The sequence below is a fragment of the Ceratosolen solmsi genome, unplaced genomic scaffold (genome assembly GCF_000503995.2).
Source record: "Ceratosolen solmsi marchali unplaced genomic scaffold, CerSol_1.0 scaffold11, whole genome shotgun sequence".
NCBI lineage: Eukaryota > Metazoa > Arthropoda > Insecta > Hymenoptera > Agaonidae > Ceratosolen > Ceratosolen solmsi.
Window position 1 is genome coordinate 7,995,610 of NW_011948416.1, and position 10,306 is coordinate 8,005,915.

The following is a 10,306-nucleotide window of genomic DNA, read 5'->3' on the forward strand; positions in this document are numbered from 1 at the left end:
CTCTCTCTCTCTCTCTCTCTCTCTCTCTCTCTCTCTCTCTCTCTCTCTCTATCTATATCTCTCAATACAGACTTGCTTTATACACGAGCACGTAAGCGGGGTAGCGGCGGCATTACTTTAATGGTGCTCGATCATCAAGTATTTAATTAGGAATGCTTGATTCATGGTTTGCGAGGGAGGCGCGAGGTCCGTTAAATGCGAATTAATGTGTCTGTGCAGAGTGGACGTGTAATGTTGTGGCTTAACGAGACTGTGCAACATTATTTCCTCGACGAGTGCAAAAGTGTCAACCTGCTCGATTAAATGGCCACACGATCGCCTAAATATTGTCATTGCTTCACTCGAATCGACTAAGCGGAAATTTCATTGCCTGGTACCGTAAGCTTTGTAGATTTCATTTTGCATGCCCATCGAGGTCAGTCCCATTAAACACGCGTAAAACAGGCATTTTCACGAAAGAAATAATCGGGAATTCCGCGATCGTGGAAAGACGGGAGATTTAATTAAACGATCATTTTACAGTCAATTTTCGATAGAGCAGTCGGCAAGCTGGTCGGAGCGATTTTCCATGAGATTGCCGCGATTGCCCATGAGACGGACAGAGAGATAGAGAGAGAGAGAGAGAGATAGAGAGAGAGAGAGAGAGATAGAGAGAGAGATAGAGAGAGAGAGAAAGAGATTCGTCGTTCGCCCTGTAATAGCGTGAAAAAGCTGCTACCCTCGTCGATCGTGGCAACACTCGTCCCCAGCTTCCGTTGATGACGGAATTGCGGCGAATACGGTGTACCTCCTCTGTCGTACGCTCGTGCCCGGCTTTCGCGAGTTGAAGAATGCGACCGGGGGAGGTGGGGTGTGAGACGAGGGAGAGAGGGAGGGAGATCAGCGAGTGCTGGCAATATGTCCGCGGCGCCCTCGGCTCACTTTCCCCGGCATTAAATCAAAGCCAAATGAGCGCTTATTCATGCCTTGTGCTCCGGGGATAATCGCGGCCCGGACGCTGCAGTAGTTGCATTGCCCCGTGGAATTTACGATTATCGCTCGCTCGCTCCCATCATCGGAGGTCGCGCGGGCACGTGGGCTTCCTTCTTCTTTTTTTTTTTTTTTTTTTATCCTCGGTAGTCTCCTCGACGTCCCCTCGTCTCGACGTATGCACGAGGGCCCGTTAAGAGTGACGCGCTTTAGGCCCGTTTTCGGAATCTCTTAGGCAAATTGTTTTTTACCCGATCGCCGCCCGTCTTAAGTATTTTCATTTTTCTTTCGAGGGTTAAACTTCCACGAATCGCTCGCCTTTTGAGAGAAAAAAAAACAAGGATAACCAAGTGAGATTCTATGTCGAGTCTGCGCCGTTTTTTACACTTGGCATTATGTGGTAGTCGATAAAATTGGCCGGGGTTTTCGTAGAAAATCGTCGTCCTCTTAAGGGTTTATCTTCAAGGCTTTTTCTCATTAAGCGCCTTGTTTTCACAAAGCAATTTAATTGAATTTACATTCGTAAATTAAAAGTCGTAATAAAGTGGTAATTGAATTTGAAAAATACGCTTTAAAAGTAGAAAGTAAATTCGGAGAAATATTCGTCCGGGAAATTAAGCCAAGCCATAAATAATTCTTCTTAGCCTGCATTTATTAATATTATAAAATATATGACTTTAATGACAAAATGTCGAAAGTTTCGATGCTTTTTTTCTTCTTCTCTCGTTACATTACCTTTACGGCGCCCTCCTTATCAAATTATACGGATACGTTTAAAAATTTATTATTCCAAAAGAATTAATTCCCATTTAATCAGAATGCACTTTCCTAAAAAATATTTTCTAAAGTAATCTCGAACCGTAATTTGTTACTTTTGCAAGGAGCCATAATTTAAACTTGGCAAAGGTTAACGAAAATAAATAAGAAATTGCTCGAAAGTTTTCTCTCTCTTTATTTTATTTCTCCGTTGTGATTATCTTGTTAGTCGAATGCGAATGGATATTTCAGCCTCCTTATTATTTACTTTAGGCAGGAAAAATATTTAACTACTTCAAATCCATCGCATTGTCGGAATCGTCACATTCGCCGTCCTTCATTTAGAATGTAGTTTTAGCAAAATATATTATACAGACTTTCCATATTATCTTATAAATATAGAATTATTATATGCTTATAATGGTTGGATCGCCAATTGTTGATAGTCAAAGTTTCCCTAGAATAACAAACCATTATTGCACCGTATGCGTACAATTTATTTTATTTTATGGCGTAGCATCAAATAAAATTTAATCTCCCGTTTTATCCTTAAAGGTGACAAATATTTAATAATATAATGTCACAAAATGTCGCAGTAAGTATTAAAATGCCTCTGAGATATAATCTCTGCAAAGCAATTATGGCAATCAAGAAATTATAATAAAGTTATGATGGAGTCACATTTAAATTTATGATTTACAAAAAGATAAATTAATGTTACTTAATCCAAAAATAGGATATTATTTATCTTCTTTTAAAAAGGCCAATTATACAAAGAAAAAATTACGTCAACATTATTATATCAACGTCATTATATCTAGATATTAGTTAAAATAATTTTTAACGTTAAATAATAGAAATTTATTATATTTTCAAATGACAATAATTGATACTAAAAACTCTCAATTACATATTGATTTCCTTATGGTCATTTTACGTAACGTATAATAATTAAAATAAACTTATACCATTGTTTATTAAAAAAAAAAAAAAAAAAACAAAACAAAACAAAAAAAGAAGTCTTGTTAATAATTTATATTTATAGTTATTAAATTCGTTTCCGTAAAATTCTGATTAAAATTGAGAAAATGCATTTTTTTAATTTACCTATAAAAGAATGTTGTACGAATATATTTATTACATAAATGCGATATTAAAAAGAATGAAAATCACTAATATATGCTTTTTTGTTTTGTTTCTGTACAACGCCGTGAGTAAAGGATGATTTATTTATATCGTTATGAATAAATGTCAGTCAACAAAAGAAAAAAAAGCTTTGAATATTTTTACGATATATAACATTGTCCTGTTTACATACGCGAGTTCCGTTAAAAATTGACATTTACTTTGCGAATATTTTTCGCTCGTTTCTTCTTTCGTCTTCTCCGTCTTATTTCCTTTTAATTCCGTTCGAAGAAGTCATTTGGGGTCGAGCTGAGCGACTAATGCATTCGGTTCGATACGAGACGAGAAAAAATATTTACGTTGCGATGATTTCGGTACTCGTACCGCGGAGCTTTGATATGCATTTTTTTTTCTCGTCCAATGGATTTTATTATGAAAAGAAATTCTTTCCCAAAGACGTGCGTAAACTTTAATGCACAAGCGCTCTCTTAAAAGCTCGCTCTCGCTCTCTCTCTCTCTCTCTCTCTCTCTCTCTTCTCTCTTTTATTTTTCATTCGCAGCCGACACGATGATTTATTTAACGTTATCTGTGTTTTAATTGCTAATAAGATTTTTCCAAGCGTTCATTGTTTATTGTTTCGAGACATGCCTCCCTCGAGATGGCCAATTTATTTTTATAATGACTCTTTTTAAAGTTTTGAGAAAGTAGCAGCAGATAAGTTTAGATTGAACGTGAAATACGCCAACCAATGAGCAATTTACCAAACTCTTTTTTGTTGTTTTAAAGCCAATTTTTGTTAAATCTTTTTATTATTTCTAAGTTATGTTACTTAACGGATGTCCGAGACTGAAATAAAAATGAACATATTATTCAGTATGTCGAAACCGTAAAAAACGGGTGGTAATAAAAATAGAGAAAAAAAACTAAAAAGAAAGAAAATCTCATAGAAACTTTATGAGGTGTCATGTTATAGTTGTAAATATCACACGTAGTAATATTTACGCGATTTATTACTATACAATTTTATTATTTTTTTTTTTTATTACTTTATTGTCATCGATCGTAATAACACATGTTACATTATCCTATTATAACTATTGAATTATTAGATCTTAATCTTCGTTCGTATATGTTCGTATATCTTGGGGAGGGGGGGGGAGGATTTAATTTTACAAAATTCATATTTTATCAAATTAATAATCGCTAATTGTATCGTTAACATGAACGTAAAGATAATTTAAGCATGGATTTTTAATCGGTTAATTTATAAATTCGTTAATTTTAACGATATTACGGCACACACAAGGGATTATAAAAAATGTAAAATCGCCAAGATGGATTATGTATTAAAATGAATACGTTCATGATACATACTTAAAGATATTAATTGTCGGATTAATATTTTCAAACATATTTTATAGTACAACTTTCCACGGATGATTACACGACTTTTGCCAATCTCAAATAAAATGCCTTCCCCGCGTTCCGTTCTTTCGCGTCTCTAATTGACAAAAAAAAAAAAAATTGTATTTACAAAATGACACTTGTACGACTACGATTGTACAGACTTGGATTTTGAACGAGCAAGCTCGGATAAGAAGTAAAATCTCGCGGCGAAATAGTAGTAAATATCTAAAAGCACATATAATGAAAATTCCCGTGAACTTGTCAGATACCGTCTACGGGTAGACGTCCAACGTCTACCGGAAATGCATCGAGGATGACGCGACGTCATCTCAAGAGTACGCGGGCGGTGGCGATGTTCAGCCATTTAAGGCTTATCATTGCGGGCTTATTGCCGAGCTTCCGAATGCTGAAATCGAGTCTAAATAGCATTTAGATAATTCCGATACTATCTCGAACAGTGGGCACATTCTGCGTCTTCCCCGCGTCGCGGGGAGCACAGTCTTGCGCCCCGGAACTCTCTATCATTATTATTAAAGAATTCTCATTGAATAATCGCGAGGACCGATCGCCTACGCGTTGTTGGAAGGAAAATACGTGCGGTCTTCTTTCCCCGCCCCCTCCCGGCCCGTTGCCGCCGTTCGAGCCGGCATAGGCGGAATCTTATTAAGAGCGACGTTGCATCGTGGAATTTATTCGTTCGATGATTGCGGTGCGTTGTATAATGACGGTCCCATTCAATAAACAATAATCGATGTTTCGCATCTACCGCGGAATGATTGTCCGTCGGTTGAGCAACGCGCGCGGACGTCGGCCGATTAAAAGCGCAAAACTTAAATGTTTGCGCGTTCGGCTACGCGGAGGAATCAGTTAAAGTTCTGAAAAATTTACTCCAATTTAAGGTCAATTTAGCTTTGAGTAAACTGAATTTTAAGTGGCGTTTGTTTCTCTTGTTTCTTTTGTTATTTGTTTCTCTTTTTTTATGTTTTTTGTTTTTCTTTTTTTCCCTTTGTCTCGTTCACATACGAATGGCTTTGGCAATAAAGTGACGCTTTATCTAGGCCTTCGGCTGTAATTTAACTTTATTACTGTACCTTTTATTTCGTTCGACGATGTTCAACAATAGTTCACGCTTTATTCAATATTTTCGATTAAGAAGAGGCTCGGCCAATTCAGCCAACTAATATTTATAATTGATAAGATTATGGCAAGAAGTGTGTTTTCAATGTAGCATTAGATTATTAAGGGAATCGAGCAATCGCCGATATTATTTCGTATTTATTTTTATAGATGAGCCACGATGAGCTAATGATAAATGCGCGAACGCGAAGATGAAGGAGACGCGTGTGTGTCGGTTGTTTGGTGGTGGTGACACTTGCACCAATGAAACGAAGCAGTTTGTACGAGCGTTGACTAATGGTAATGAAGCCTAATTAAAAATTTTCTTTCTTTCTTTCTTACTTTTTTTTTTTTTTTTTTTTTTTTTTTTTTTTTTTTTTTTTTTTAAACAAAGTATTGGGCTTAAGCACGAAACGCGGAACACTAAACTCTATTTACTTTAAGTATCATTTCTCTTCGGACGATAATCCATTGTTATTATTTTTATCGGGTATGCGCGACTTAATCATTACATTAGAATATTATAATAATAGGCCAAATGCAATTTATATAGAAATTGAGTTTGATTTGGATTGCATTTGATATTATATCAGTTGCAACAACTATTATACGCATCATGATATCATATATTTCATTTAAATCGTATAAAAATTGATCGACGTATCTTTTCGTATTACTTGCTACTTTTTACTCCCGATATTTAACAATATTTTACCTAATTCCCTATGCAATGATTTCAAAATAATGCTCAAATTACACAATCTCTTTAACGCGCTGAAAATGTCTACGTAAAATATAAATATAACATTTTGCGTCGTTTCTCAGACTTAAAATGCATTTCAGGCGAGCGCGTCAAAGCTTTATGTCCAACATATAAATTTTCATTAAGTTATAAAATATAGAGGCCATACATTTCCATGACAAATGTAATGTTGATACTCGTGTAAACATAAGTGATTATACGAATATGCAAAGTAATCGCTAATCATTTGTCTCTAACTCATTATTAATCCGTGCTCAAGAAAGAGACCTAAAATTTCTCAGACTAGTTCTATTCTTGTTTTGTAACTATTAGCCGTGTAATACAGCACTCCAATATTAATAGGCTTTTAAGAAATAATGGAATTAATTTCTTATGTAGAATTAAGTGCAGCTCCAAGACTATCAAGAAACATATAAACGATCGCGAATACTATGACAGTACATCAGTATTTACTTTAAAAAAGTTAAATTTAAATCTTGGCATAACGTATGCTCATTAAACGCTCGTCCCGGTTACGGAAAGAAATTAATCTTCGAATCTACAAGAATTATAAGTCTCCGTTCTTCGATGATTGCTCATTAAAATTCTAAAATTCTAAAATTCAAAAATTTGTTAAATATTTCAATACCTTCTTAACAGCCGTCAAATTGAATGATATTGAATTATCTCTAATAAAGACTTTATTCTTTAGTATGTCAAATTATAATAAAAGTATTCCACGACTAACTGATAAACAAAAAAAAAAAAAAAAAATGAAAACAAAAAAAAAACAAAAAAAAAAACAAAAAAAATAACGCTCAATGAGTTTGTGTATCCAAAGATTTGCCTCGATCACTCAAGATATATAACTATCATACAAAATACAAATAAACCTCGATTTTTTTTTATTCGAAATTTCAAAAATAATTAAAAGTATTGATAAAGCTTCGACTATAAAGCGTAAGCCAGTCTATAGTTGCACATCAAGTTCTCGAACGGATAAAGGGACACTAAACATTACCGCTCGTTCACGGAATTGCCAAAGCTTGGCCATTTTGTTATACGCTGCCAAAGTGTCGACGAGACTGTAAATAAAAATATGCGCGAATCTCAATGCCCAGCCGGGAAGAAAAGTACCGCCCTTTAAAGGCAGCGGGGTCCCACCACGAATATCGGCATTGCCATTAAAGGAGAACATCGTGGCACTTATCGACCCGTCGACCTCCCTCCTGCGCTTGTCTTTTCGGGCCCGATCGACGGCTTTAGGCGTTGCGAAACAATCGCAATGGCCGATAATGGCCGACTTGTCGTAGTCACGAAGTCAATGGCTAATTGTCCAAACCATTGCTCTTAATTAATTGCCGGTGATCGCGAAAAACGTTAACGCGATTAGCGTATCGGCGACGGGCCACGTGTCTCGTTCCTCTCACGGGGCCGATAGAGGCTCGCTCACCTCTTTGGCGAATTTATGATAGTATTATCCTTGGAGGTTATGCCGAGACATTCGCGCCCCGGCGGGTTATCGTTATTGCTTCGAGGCTGCGACGCGCCTATAGTTATTGTGACGTGTATTATCATTGTTATAGGGTGGGTGGGATTGTTTAGACGAGCATCGACTAGACCGTATTTAAGATAACGCGCGCCTAGGGATTCGATGGGTATGTGATGAGTGATGAAAAGCCTCGACGGCAAATAAGCGAAATCTCCCATCTCACTTTTGAATACAGGCTGTAGTCATTTAATTTTTTAACTTTTGAAAGTGTACTTTTCATTCGGAGGATTTTGTAACGACCAACGAAGCGCGAGATAATAGCCACATTTTATGTTTTATGCAGACATTTTCACCACAACTCGCTTTATTGCTTTAGAAAAATTAATAAAGCATTTCGCAAAGCATACGCTAATTTATAGAGTAGTTTATTATAATTTGAGTAGGAGCTGTTTGAAAATCACTGTTACGTTTCTTCCAATATGTATAATTAGATTTCATGTCAGTTGTGAAGGCCTTTTGAATTATATAAATAGCCGTTGTGTCATAAGGCTAGGCTATGTTATTCTGGTATAAAGGAATTCCTTATCATTTCCTTCTTTTATGAAGCTAAATCGATAATGCTAAAAGCAGAGTAAGTAAACATTAAAGTCGCGTCGTAGTAGATAGTAATGCGGTATCGTAATGCCCGAGCAATTTTTACAAAACGTGAAACGCGCGTTTGAATTACAATCGCGGGAGTAGCGATTGAGCTAATTAGTTATGGCATTCCTCGGTCCCACTTCCATTAGTCATAATATCCGGCTAAATTCATCGGGACTTTTCTCACCGTATTACGCGATATATGGAGGACCGATAGGACTTGCGGGTAATTAAAGTGGCAGCGTGCGTGTACAGAATCCAAATCAAAAGCGATTCATCGCGGCATTGACACGCGCCTCTTTCTATCCCCGTGTTACACACACGCTGTAGAGGATCGTAGTCGGCGCCATTGTTTCGTAGAGGGACTTTTAAAGGCCGATGTTACACCTTGATACGACGAGCGTGAAAATTACGCGCCGCCATGTGAAAACTATCGGCATCATTGCCAATTCCTGATAATCGCGCTCCGGGACCCATGTCATGAGGATTTTATTTCTACGTTCTATTCGCTCTGTTACCGTAACATCGGCTGACCCGTTTCTACATCGTTTTGTATCCCGCAATCCTATCACACGGATCACCTCTCTTTCACAATTTTTTCCAAGGGATCGTTTGTGCAACTGGAACCGCGGAAAAATCTACTTTATGGTTGATTTTTCCATTCACTTATCCTTCAACTTCTTCATTCTCAAAATGTGCGTCGTGAATATTTGATTAGGCAGAACAGAGTTGCAGCCACTTTGATCATAATATTTTATTGTTATTTAACAAGTGGCACACATTGATGCTTGTAAAAAACAAAAACAAAAAAAACAAAAAAAAAACAACAACAAAAACATAAAAGCTTCTTGCAATGTTCTTCTCGACGATTTATTATTTTTATGACAGCTGATTATAAAATGTTTATACATGAAATAAGAATGTTGGAATTAAGCTTGATTATTCTGTCGAATAAATCATTTTTTCCAATAGTTGAGATAATTGTGAGCGCTTTAGGAGCTCGAGGTCCTAAGTTTTATGCTCGATAAAACACTTAATAAATGAATGTTAATTACAAAATCTAATTATTATATTCATATTTTTATAATATTTTTTATAAACCAAAGACAAAGCGTAACAAAGTGTAGAATTATAAAAAAAGAAACAAATTGTCGCGATTAAAAAGCGGACGAAATAGTTGCAGGATACTTGAATGAGATGAGATAATGAATCATATTAACAGATAGAAAGTAACGAGCGTTTATAAAAAGGCGAAAAATAAAAGCCAAACGCATCATAAATCATTTGGCCGTTCGAGAATTCTCAACAAGAATTTTATCAGCGGACACTTTAAGACATTTGAATCAATATTGTAAAATGTTTTGGCAGAATAGAATTAACCATAGCTATGTGCTTTTGATTCTAAATTCTTTGGTACACATTGCAACGAGTCGCGTTATCCTATCGTTGATACTCACACTAATGAAAGCCTTAAATATTTACTTTCTGTTATCTATAGTGTTTTATTTGTGCGCGTAAAATTTACGACACTTACAAGTACTTCGAAAAAGAGAAACAGTACTTGCAACGCGAAACGAGCGAAAGATCACGCGCGTCACGAAAGTGCCGGTCGTTTCTCTCGTTCTGCCGCGCGTCTCGAACTTTTCCTTATTATTTCACAGTCATAGCATTTGTCAACAAATGCCAGACGTTAAAGTTGCCCGTGAAATTATAATTTTTCGCCTCTTTCGCGCATGTACTTTCGTCTATTATCTTTTTAGAATTAAAACGGTAGCGATTCTTCGCTCTTCGAGAACAATTGTATTATAAATCGATGTTTTCAATCGATATTATATTATTATTTCTCTTTTAATCACTTTTTACTTGCTTAACAAATTGAAGTATTCGAGAGAACTGCTAAATACGATGCTAATAATGCACGTGCCTTGTATAACTTTTTTTTAGTCATACGCAAAATGCAAAGAGGATTGCATCAAGAGGAGTGAAAATTTTAAAATAGGACATTTGTTAAATTGTCGAGAGAAAAAATGTATTTATTAATATATATATATATATATAT

The 10,306-nt window shown here is 36.0% G+C and overlaps 1 protein-coding gene across 1 annotated transcript in view; it reads right to left on the bottom strand.

Annotated features, from left to right (window-relative positions):
* Nucleotides 1-10,306, bottom strand: part of bbg (PDZ domain-containing protein big bang) — a 188,965-nt gene that overhangs the window by 11,977 nt on the left and 166,682 nt on the right.